The sequence below is a fragment of the Bolinopsis microptera genome, chromosome 11, assembly GCF_026151205.1.
Source record: "Bolinopsis microptera isolate Bmic1 chromosome 11, MBARI_Bmic_1.0, whole genome shotgun sequence".
NCBI classification, from domain to species: Eukaryota; Metazoa; Ctenophora; class Tentaculata; order Lobata; family Bolinopsidae; genus Bolinopsis; species Bolinopsis microptera.
In genome coordinates this window covers 890447-902703 of record NC_087082.1, presented here as the reverse complement: position 1 = coordinate 902703, position 12257 = coordinate 890447, and the positions used below count along the sequence as shown (strand labels likewise).

General features: G+C 37.2%; 1 protein-coding gene across 1 annotated transcript in view; it reads right to left on the bottom strand.

The window, feature by feature from the left end:
* The window catches only part of LOC134822730 (phosphatidate phosphatase LPIN1-like), a 582707-nt gene that overhangs the window by 363424 nt on the left and 207026 nt on the right, over positions 1–12257 (bottom strand).

The following is a 12257-nucleotide window of genomic DNA, read 5'->3' as shown; positions in this document are numbered from 1 at the left end:
TTTACAAATAAGAGGACCAGTAAATAAAATTGTCACAAGTGTTTCTCTCATTCACTTTCGATAAGACACAATGAAAATTCTTACTTAACCATAAGATTCGGAATTTTTCAACCTTTGAAGAATATCGGAATTTTATAAAATGTAAGTTCAATTTTTACAAAAAATCAACGAATCGTATGAAATTCCATCAGCAGTTAGTTCCAGAGTAGGGATCAGAGCAAAACGAAGGAATATAATTTCTTGCGGGAATCATTCCTGAAATATTGTCGACAGGTTCAAGTCTACTAGCAGGACGAACCCGTCTAACCCATTTTGACAGGTCACGGGACCACCACGAATTGAATTATAAAGATCTATCCAAATTCCACGAAGACTACGGACCAAGTTTAAATACTTCATTATAGTTGGATTCGGGAAGCAGTTCAATTGTGCTTTGCACGGAACAACTTATATCACGAGACCGCCATTTCTGTTGAACCGAGAGATTGCAAATCAAACTAGTTTCAATTTCAGATCACCTTTTATGTGTTCATTTGTGGTGGACTGGTCAGTATACAAACGTGGCACGTGCGGGCATATTTCTCAGTTTGAGTTACGAATTGCTTCATGCCTGAGTTAATTAATTCTTTGTGGTCGACTTGCTTTCGATCAAAACTTCATTAAATGAAATCGCTTTAGGGACATGTGTCAAAACTTCATTACTACCAACGCGCACCAATTAGACACCACCCTTGCAGTTGCTCTATGTAGTCGAGTTTTTCTTAGTCAGATTTGGTTGACTGTTATTTCTTTTTGAGGTCTCGACAAACAGCTGATCATACGGTAGGCGTATGCGCGCTATATCTACGCCTTTGGCAAGATCATAGGACATAGAAGTTCAAGGAAATTTAACAACCATAACTTTAAACTTACTTGCTGGACAACAAACGCAGCCACGTCGTAATTCTCCCAATAACTGCTGTGTAGAAGAGCTGGCAGGATGAGAGAAGGAAAAGAGCGCAGAGCTTCAGGATAGCTTTACAAATATGAGGACCAGTAAATAAAATTGTCACAAGTGTTTCTCTCATTCACTTTCGATAAGACACAATGAAAATTCTTACTTAACCATAAGATTCGGAATTTTTCAACCGTTGAAGAATATCGGGCATTTTTCAGAATTTGGCCGCCAAATTTTTTTAAAGGCCTAACTCAAAATTCTAATACAAAACTTAAGGTCATGAGGCGATTCTACGTCGATTCTGAAAATTTCATGAAAAAATATTGAAACCCTATTGAGTTCTATTGTTTTGAGCGAAGTCAGTTTTGCAAATATCGCGAACTGATATATGGGCGATTTTGTTCATTTTTTGCAACTATTTGAACACAGAATCCACAGTTAGGTAGATATTGAGCTGATAATCATAGAGAATGTGTAGTATAGGCTTACCTTATATAAAGTTGGTTTCATTCAAAAATATTGATATTTGACCAATTTATGGGCCAAAATCGATCAAATTTGGTGCGTATGCCCAAATACGGTCATATGGTTTTTGGCTCATAACTCAGTCATTTTTTGTCCAATCTTGATGAAAATTCATATACGAGTTCAGGGGACCACTAGCTACAAAAAGAGCACCTAAAATTTGGGTTTTGGGCATGTTCAGGGTATTTGGCTAAATTGGGCCTGATTTGGACCAAATATGGGCGTGGCTGCCCCGCGGGCACCGTTTGGCGGTTGGGGTCCGGGACCCCCTCAAAAGTTCGGTCACCGGTCCTAGTTTGTTGGTTAACTGCTATCTCGAAACTAAGTTTCACAAAAAAATCAGGGTGAACCCCCCCCCCCCCCCCCCCCCCCTTAAGGCATCAAAGGAAGCATTGTTGAGTTCTGAAACCAAGTTTAATCGATTTCTCGTGCAATTTTAGGTCAGGAGTGGTCATCAAAATAAATTTTGAACTAAGTCGATATTTTGGTAAATTTCTAGCTTTCTGTCAGAAAATAAATTTTCATTCTATTAGGGGTAATTGGATGTAACTACAGTACAGCTGTAAATTACACCCACTTTCACAAGCATGCAAGCTCACCTGGTCCAAAGAGCGGGAAACGGAGAACGAGCTCTGGTGACGTCATAGTCACGTGACCTCAGGCTCATAATCACGTGACCTCAGACCCAATCAATTGGGTTCTGGCCTGTTCAGCCCCCTGTCACCCGATCTTGAGGTGACGTACGACAACTCGTTAACCCAATCGATGTCTGGAGGGCTGCAAATTTTCACATGCCAAACTCACAACGGTTTTTCGGAGTTGTGCGAGATGACGACACATAGAGGCCGCAGAATTATGAGGACTACCAGATCCTGGTGGAACCTAAGCGATCCATGATATCACGACAGGCCCTACACTGCCTTCCCCTTTAAAAGAAAGACCCCTTCAATCAGCTTGCTAATTACCTGGATTGCCACTTTAAAGTCTGTCTCTTCTGAAACAGATTCAGCTACAGCCTTCTCTCCCGGAGTCCTTGAGACGTATATAGGTAGCAATTGAATTCTTTGAGCATCATCCATTTTGAGCATGGTTGTGGATGCTACAAAGTCCTTGCACCACTCAGAGATGAGCTGGCCTTTTCCGAGATATGGTATGGGAACATTCGTGGAGAAACTCATTATTTTTTTTGAGCAAGTTATGTTAGGAGAGGGAGCAAGGGAAACACACACTTCCTATAATAGTCAACTTGCTAAAAGGGATAAAACAATGGTTAATAATGTTATCAATACTATTATATAAAATACTATATAAATACTACCTAACACCCCAGCCGGTAAGGTTTCCTGGATAGAATTTTGCCTTCATTTTTGAAATATGAGGCTAACACTTAACTTTCTTTGAAAAATCGAATTTGGGGTAAAGTTAACCTCATATTTAAAAAAACACAAGGTCAGATTTCGGTCCGTTTTTTTCTTGTGACATATTTTGAATCATATTCAATAATTTAGTCCCCTTTTTCCAGGTCTAATTGTTTTTCTAACTAAGATATCCGTCCCTCTGATGATGGCCCAGCTGACACACATCAGTCTGTCCCCTTCTCTCGTATTCTCCATAGCCCCTCCAAGTCCTTTTCTATCTTACCGACCACTGCCGTGGCCGCCTTTACCCACACCCCTGGGCGAAGCCTCCTTATTCTGTTCCTTAAAGAGCGCATCATGACCAGTGCACATCTGACCTCCCCTTTGATAAAATCAACTCTCTGCTGGTATTTTATTGTCGTCTGCTGCTGCACCATTTAAATTCGGGAAGGGTATTTACTTAATTTCTTTCACAACCTTTTTGAAACGATGATAAGTTTAGTTCTTCTATTGATGATTTAACAGACTGTTGTAGACTTTCTTCAAGGATACGGTCGACGGTTTTGGTATCTTTCTGGACAACTTATCTTCTTACCTCCGCCAGTTTCGCTCCTTCTGAGCGTCAATTCTCTATCAAGTTTTATTACTTATCGCTGAATGGTCTTCAGACAATTCGTTCGCCCGCCTTTACATATATTTCTTCAGAATCTTCGTATAACTTCGATTGCTAGTATAAAAATACCATGACGACACTCGTCTTGTCTGATCGAATTCAACTTTTTTCAATAATGCGAAATTCTGAAAAACAAGTTTTGAGGTACCCTTAAAATTAAAAAAGGGAAATAAAGCGAAAAGAAAACTTGAAGAAGCAAAAAAGGTACAGACATAAAAAAGAAAAAGAAAAAGAAAAAGAAAAAGAAAAAGAAAAAGAAAAAGAAAAAGAAAAAGAAAAAGAAAAAGAAAAAGAAAAAGAAAAAGTAAAATAAAATAAAACACATTTTGTTGGTAAGGTCAAGAGTTCTGACTTTCCCAGTCATGAGTCATACTGTTAGTGAATTTAAGTATCCTAACAGCCCCTAATGATACAGATAAAATATCTGACTCCTCCTCAATATAATCTTCCAGGTCTGAGTAAGCTGAATTTTGTGCTATCCCCATGATGATTGATGCATTGGCCACCAAAAGAGCCGCAATTCAATGAAGTTCGCACAATAACAGATGCTTATGGGTCGCTTTAAACATGGAATAAGACACTTACCAAACTGTCATACATCAGCTTTGCGTGGTGCGCCACGCCCCTAGATATCCGCTTAGCAAACTGTAACCCCCGGGATAAAAGCTGCATTCGCAGGTAACTCGCTTCTTGCTCCAGCTCTCGGACCTCTGTACGTAGCCTTTTAACCTCATTTACCCTCCATACCGGCAACATAATGCAATAGAAACTCCTCAAGCTGCTACAATGTATCGATCAACAATCTATAAAGTACAACAAAATAACATTTATGTAATTATATATTACAGTAAACCTACTACTCACCACTGGAGGTTCCTGAGGCTCAACCCGAGCCACGGGTCGGCTACGCCTCTCAGCATCTTCAGTAGACCTTCTCCTTTTCCTACTTTACCCCTTATCGGATGATCCGGACATGTCAGAAATTTGGGAGACTGTACGAAAAGCACAATTTCGATTTCAAATGAACCACCACTCGATTTCAAGTGAACTGAACACTAATTTTTAAGACTTGAATTTAATGCCTAATGCAGCCCAAACAATGATTGACAGTTAAACTGATAATTGCACAGTTCCAACATCGAATATATAGAATTTTACAATTATTTCATATGATGCCTTAACATTTTATACTAGTCCCGTAATTATTTTTCACTTTCAAAAATATACGAAGCAGTACTGTCTGGAGCTGCTTGATTCAGCTTTAAAAGTCACGTTCAATTATCGCGCTTTTCTCAGTAGTCTTTCATCAGGCATTCCGTTCTCAGCAATAATTCGATTTTTATACAACATCATTTTCTTTGCAACCGCGGCTATCAATCAACTTCTAAATCATTGCCAAAATATCTTCAACCATCTTTAAAATATTGCACAACTAGCTCCTAAACCTCCGTTATATTTAATAAGATTTATCGTTATCAGGATTTATCTTTATTCTTAGAATCGGGCTTTGGCCGTAATCATTCATCAATCATTTGTCAATCATTCGGTATCGTACTGTACCATGCAGTTTAATAAATATTTCCGTGTATTTGATCATAGTTCGAATCACTCGGGTTCTCTCAAAGAATTTAATACTATTTCACGATTTAAAATTAAAGGGAGATTAATCATTTTATTGTCTCCGTATCCAAGATTCAAATTCTTGGCCCAAATTCAGGATAAGGAATCAGGTACTTTAAAGAAATCAGTCTGGAATCAGTTGCATATTCTACTTAACAATTTTCACGTGCATTCTAATCAAGTATAGACATTTTTAAATACACATGCAAGCTCGACCTCTACAAGGACTCTATTATACTCAAACTCTGGAAGCATGGCATACAGATATGAACATATGCTTGATAGGTAGGACCCAGGAGGCACATTTTGTGCCCTTTGCATTCCTCATGAATAGCACTCAAAGAAAAAGAAAAAGGAATGAAATGGATTTTGTTGGCAACGTGAAGAATAACAGCACGTCTTGACTCCATCCACATAAGGGCTAACTTTTCTTCATTAATAATAATAAGTTTGCTCATAATCTTTTCGACTTGGCGGTCAACTTCATCATTTTTTTAATCACACCCGTGCCAATTAGTGAATTATGGTGCTATCTTTAACAGCTTTATGCTCATGGTGGTCGGGGGTGTGCGTGGTAGTGCGGCAAGGTGGTCAGTGGCGTGCAAGTGAGATGCCCTTCTCGCAGCTCGCTCTGTAAGTAGTACAAGCAATTAGGCATCAACTTATCTATTCACCTAAAAACTGGTAAAAACGTATCGTTATTAATCAGATACTGTAACAGATGATATGTCTCATTCTGACGAAATAAAACATCAATTTAATTGCATAAATAAGTAAACATTTTAGACTCATACTACACGGGCAAAAAGAAGCATAACTAGCAATTGTTTACCCTCCTACACAACTTGGACATTTTCGTGGCTAATTCATTGAACAACATCTGACTTAATATTTATTTAGTTTTAAACAATCCAGTAAGTTATCTTTTCATGTACGCGTACGCTGTACACTGTAGTTAGTAAATGTAAACCAAACTTTTTTGATCAGCCGCGCGTTGAACCAGTGTTGTAAAGTAAAAATTGTGTATTTTTGTACATTTTTGAGTGTAAATTAATTTATTAATTTATCACTTGTACACAAATCACAAATTATTTTATTATAATAAAACCACTTCTGTGAAATGGTTATTTTTACTTTAAATATTTGAACTAAATATGAATTGATTGTGGGTATAAAATAAAATTTTGTTTTACTAAAATTTTGTTTTACTAATGTATCACAAATCACAATAAATGTTCGATGAGAAGTTTTTGTAATGCTAAGCCAAAAATAGTTGCTTGATGTTCTCCCAATCCCGCTCTTCTTAACGCTTCTCTAGTGTCTCCCGATAAAATCTCTTTGTTAAATGTAAAATAAGAGCCGTGGTTGATAAATCGACTCATTTCGTATTTGATATTGATCTTGCCGGGGTTTACAACAACAATTAGTGAGAAAACAATTTGTTTCATGATTATAGATAAAGCAATACCAATCGTCGTGGTGCCAATAAGAATTATTAATATCGATTACCTTACTTAATGACCGGGAAAAATATGGCGGAATGTTCCAAAACCCGCCACTTTATCCCAGTCATAATATTCCCGAGTAAGGTAGATGAGATTTACTCCTTGATTCGATCTACTGTGGAAGTGTACAGGATACTCGATCTCAAACCTGACAGCAAGTGAATCAGCAGGGTATTTCATATCTTGGTTAGGAACAGCATATTGCTTGTAGTTGTATTGTGATTATTTTGTATATTGACCAATATTTTGATTATGAGATCTTGCCATGCGCCAAACATTTTTTTTGTAAATATGAATATAATAAATAAATAGCACAACAGTGTCAAAACGAGGTATTAATCCATATTTGTCACACGAGTAGACTTCAGAATCAGATACAAATGTATCACATAAATGTGCATTTTGTATGGGGTGATAAGTGAAAATGGCGATAAATAAATAAATAAGAACATCATATTCATCAGCTTATAGTTACATCGTGAAAATATCATTTCGAACAACTTCCAATCCTACTCACATTCGGCGGAAGTTTTTGAGAAATGTACGAACATCCCGCTAGCATTTTCTTGATATTTGAGCTTATACCCAACCACCTTTCTGTCCAACGAACACAAAGTTTCAGCCGATTTTATCACAACTTTTCCTAAGAATAAGATTTCTAATAACTTGTGAAGTTAAACTTTTTAAAACACAACCACATTTTACAAGCAATCAGAAAAGAAATCTATTTTCACCACCTCAATACCCTCCTTTTCAATATTGTGGCCCACACATGAATCGCACCTGAGTCGCTGTCGTAAACCAAGTACTCTGTGTCCGAGTCTAGACTGGTTACCACCAATATCCAAGCAGCGGAATTAGTAACCCCTTAGTAACCCCTTAGTAACCCCTTAGTAACCCCTTAGTAACCCCTTAGTAACCTCTTAGTAACCCCTTAGTACCTGAGTCGCTGTCGTAAACCAAGTACTCTGTGTCTGAGTCTAGACTGGTTACCACCAATATCCAAGCAGCGGAATTATCCTTCATGTCTGTTGGTTCCACTTGTCCATTGGAACATTCTATCGTTTGCTCGGTATACTCGTTGTAGATACTCACAGAGTAGGCTGCTTTGTTCCAGCTTACCAGAACTGGAAATTAATTATCAGATTTCGAGTGATTTATAAATGTGTGGATGATCTTAATATCAGTTCCTAATCACCAAGACTCTTTTGTATAATATAAGATTAAGAACAACAGATATTTGGACAAACAGCTAAAAAAGTAGGAATCATATTATAGCATCAGTCGTACCATATTTTCCATCCTCTGTTTTCAAGATGACAACCCTTTTTACAGCAACTATGTTGGCACCACTCTCAGATAATCTCATCACGAAACTGTCATGAAACCAAGGATATAATCCGGAGGAGGGGAATGAGGCTGTCGAGCTTATGATTGTTCTTGCTTCCGTTGTGATAAACCCTTTAAGTATAATAAGTGTTATACTGTAGGTCAGTAAAATGTATTAATTTTGTAAAGTTGGACGATAAATCTGTTTAGCTACACTGTTAAGATTGTTTTTCTCATTCCTGCTTCAGTTCAATATGAACGCAAATTGGAAGACTATTCAATTCTACCAAACTGCTTAAAGAGTGGGGGGGGGTGTAACCTATTTTATCGAAAGTAGCTGAGCAGAGGAACCGCAAGATGAGCTTCCTTCCGACTGAATCGCCACAGGTTTGCTCTGAAGAGCTGAAAACTGTGCTGTAGGAAGCGGTCACTTCACAGTTGTTTTGATAGTTACATTGCTCCTGAATGGTATGTAATCACACATTATTATTAGGAAGCGGTCACTTCACAGCTGTTTTGGTAGTTACATTGCTCCTGAATGGTATGTAATCAGACATTATTATATTATAGGAAATTCAGAGTTGGAATACTTTGAACTCTAATGATAATACACAAGTTAGTAATTTAAGCTCAATATGAAAATATTTAATTATGGTGATAAACTGAAAACTGACTGGGGGTTCTGAACAATAACATAGTCCCCATCATTACTAAACCTTGATTCATTTATCAATGTTGTTAGAAACCTTATCTAGGTATGATCAATATGTAGCCTATATATTGATATGTATCATATTTATTGATAAATATGTGGATTCTAGTAAGGAGGAGGAACACATATTTTGACACGTTACAGTGATTCTCGTTTCATTGGTTAATAGTAGATACTAATTGGTTAATTGCTGTCACGTGTCAGATAATATGCCTCACTTCCCCATCCACATGTATAATAGCTCACCATGAAGTAAGCTGTTGTTTCATCCCACTCAGAACAGGAGTAGGAAGACAGATCAGTGACTGGATCTTCATCATACCCAGCCCAAATACCCACAACTACAAATATCTCAGCGTCACACCTGATAGTCTTTTGAGAATCCTCGGTTACTCCAACCGTGTTGATAATATCTAGTCTCACTGAAAGATACATTTTATCAACAAAGTATCCCACTCTGCAATATGCGTCGCCATTTAAACATCTTAATTAGTTGGGGCTTCCGATGTAATTATCAGATGACGGCCGTAAAAAATATCAAATTTAAAAATTCATTCGATGAAATCTTGCAAACCTGTTTGCAAGAAAGATATGAGAACCAATAGACATCGATTATTCTTGTGTGTCGTGCTTGTTTTTAACATTCCATTTGCTGCCTTACTGTTAATGGTAGTGTCTCAGTAAAGCTTAAACAGCAGCCACCTACAACTTAACAACTAACATCGGTTTAATTTGGGATAAATTGGAACAAAAGCACAAATCTTAATGAATCAGCAATCTAAAAGATATGTGTACATATATATAATTGTGGGTGGCGTCGTCTGCTTACAGTGCTCAATCGGCAAGCTGAGAGCTAGATACAAAATGAAACGACCGGTTGAGTCAGACAAATGTTTCAATCATGATACAAAACCATGATATCATCAGTTGTCACTGATGATATCATGGTTTTGTATCATGATTGAACATTTGTCTGACTCAACCGGTCGTTTCATTTTGTATGTGTACATATATATATATTAATGTGTACATATATATATATTAATTATATATTAATTATATATTTTAATACTTTCAACACTACTATATAACAAATAATTTGAGATTATGGTGATAATGGATGTAAAGGTACTTCAACCGAATTAACAATCCAACCGTGTGTATGACGTGTCCCAGTAGCCAATCATAATATATATATATATAATTCGAACAATTGAAACAAATCAAATTGGCGGGCAAACGATCCGTTTCATGATATGTATAAAAACAATACCAATCATCATATATATAATATATATGGCCCAGAAGTAACTGCCCACACGCAACTCTTTAATAACTCGCGTAATTCTTCTTAGAATTGCACAGAAATTTCAGAGATTATAGAAATGGGTCAAACTTAGATTTCCTGAAAGTTTTGTCAAATTTAATTAATTACGGTGGATACGGTATGGCACGACACTCCCTCTTTTTCACTATTGTCACTATAAAGCGAGAACGCTTTCAGCTAGGAACTTCAAAGTTTGTAGACACATCTGGTTTGATAATTGAAGCGCTTGCCAAAATTTCAAGTTGGTTGTTCACAATTTAACCGAGTTATGATCCTTTCAAGATCTTGCAGATACGTGATCCAGCACTTAATCAGTGATTTCGTCACCCAATCAGTAATCTCATCGGGAGCAGTTCGCTAGCGAGCAACAATGAGCCTCATTAGGTGGTAACGAGTATGTTGGTGGATGACGATCTGATCACTTTGAGTGAATACTGATAGTGACTTTCCTTAAAACCGAAGAAATTCAATTCAATTGAAACAAATCAAATTGGCGGGCAAACGATCCGTTTCGTGATATGTATAAAAGTATAAAACAATACCAATCATCAGTGTAAAAAGCACAGTAAAACTAAACGTCACAACAGAACTCTACAAATCAAAAAACTTAAAGTGGGACGCTGCACTTTTTAATAAGATCATTAGCATGAAGCAATATGGTGACCAGACATTTGATCAGCAGCTCAGATTTCTACAGACCCTCATGAGGCGACACACGATACTGATTATTGGTATAGTTGTGAGGATTAGAATGTGGCACCTCCCAGAGATCCTTGCAAAAATAGCTCATTAAACCATTAAGTAATTACGTAATTACGTTTTGTATGGTCATTAGTAAACTACGGTTATAGTTTACTAATGACCACTGGTCTGGGACGTAAACAAATGGTATAGAGGATGAAGTTAAGTCTTTACTTTCATCGCTAACTTGTCTTAGATCGATTTGTACCTACAAATGTAAAGGACGTTGGTGAATTAACAATTTGATTTCTTTGTTAGATTATTTAACTGAGGAAGTTGATGTTATCATTGACTGATTAGATAAGATCTTTAGGTAAATCTGGCTAGTTTGATCTATCGAGCTCTAAGAGTCAGTGCTTTGTCTGTTAATAATAATAGAGTAATAGTCAGCCAGGGGCCAGTCTCTTGATGTTGAATACAGTCAGACAACATCGACACTCGACTACAACTTTCGGTTAAATTATGCGGACTATTATATTCGATATCAACGAAACTCCTTTATGAGAAAAGCATAATATAAAATTCCCATCGAAATCAGATTACTTTTAGTTAAATGAAATAAGCAAAAATCTCCCAAATTTTCAAGCATCAAGTCAATTCTAAACATTTTAACAATCGATCGCGATGCCTGCCTGTAAATTAGAATAACTCTAAAAATGATTACAAAAAATAACGTCTCATCACGAGGTCCAAACATTGACAACATAATGCCGGTAACTGCAGTCATGGCCTGACGATTTACCGGTGGCGGTACTCTCTTCGCTTTTTTCTGACAGCCGCCTCAGCAGGTGTTTATAAACGTATTATAAGCTGTAGCGATATTTAATTGAGAAGAAATATAAGATCATGCGGTCTGTGGTCGTTTAGATAACAACTCAGCCGTTAGTTTGTTTCAGAAATCTTAATTCCGCATTGTCATTAGCCGAAGCTGTCTATTGGTTGCCCTTATGGTTGCAATCATATTCCTGAGTATTCATAAAAATCATCAAATCTTTTTAACAATTAGTTTTTTACAGCAAGCATTATAATAGTTATTTTCAGAGCTCGGCTCACTTAAGAGGAGATACCACGGTATGAGTTCAGATAAAGTTCCAAGTTTGCACAAGCCTAAGATAGCCACTTTGGTTTGAGTTTAGATACAATCCCAAGTTTGCACAAGGGTCAGACGGTCACTGTGGTTTGAGTTCAGATAAAATCCCAAGTTTGCACAAGGCTAAGATAGCCACTGTGGTTTGAGTTTAGATAAAGTTCCAAGTTTGCACAAGGCTAAGATAGCCACTGTGGTTTGAGTTTAGATAAAGTTCCAAGTTTGCACAAGGCTCAGACGGTCACTGTGGTTTGACTTCAGATAAAATCCCAAGTTTGCACAAGGCTCAGACGGTCACTGTGGTTTGACTTCAGATAAAGTTCCAAGTTTGCACAAGGCTAAGATAGCCACTTTGGTTTGAGTTTAGATAAAATCCCAAGTTTGCACAAGGCTCAGACGGTCACTGTGGTTTGAGTTCAGATAAAATCCCAAGCTTGCACAAG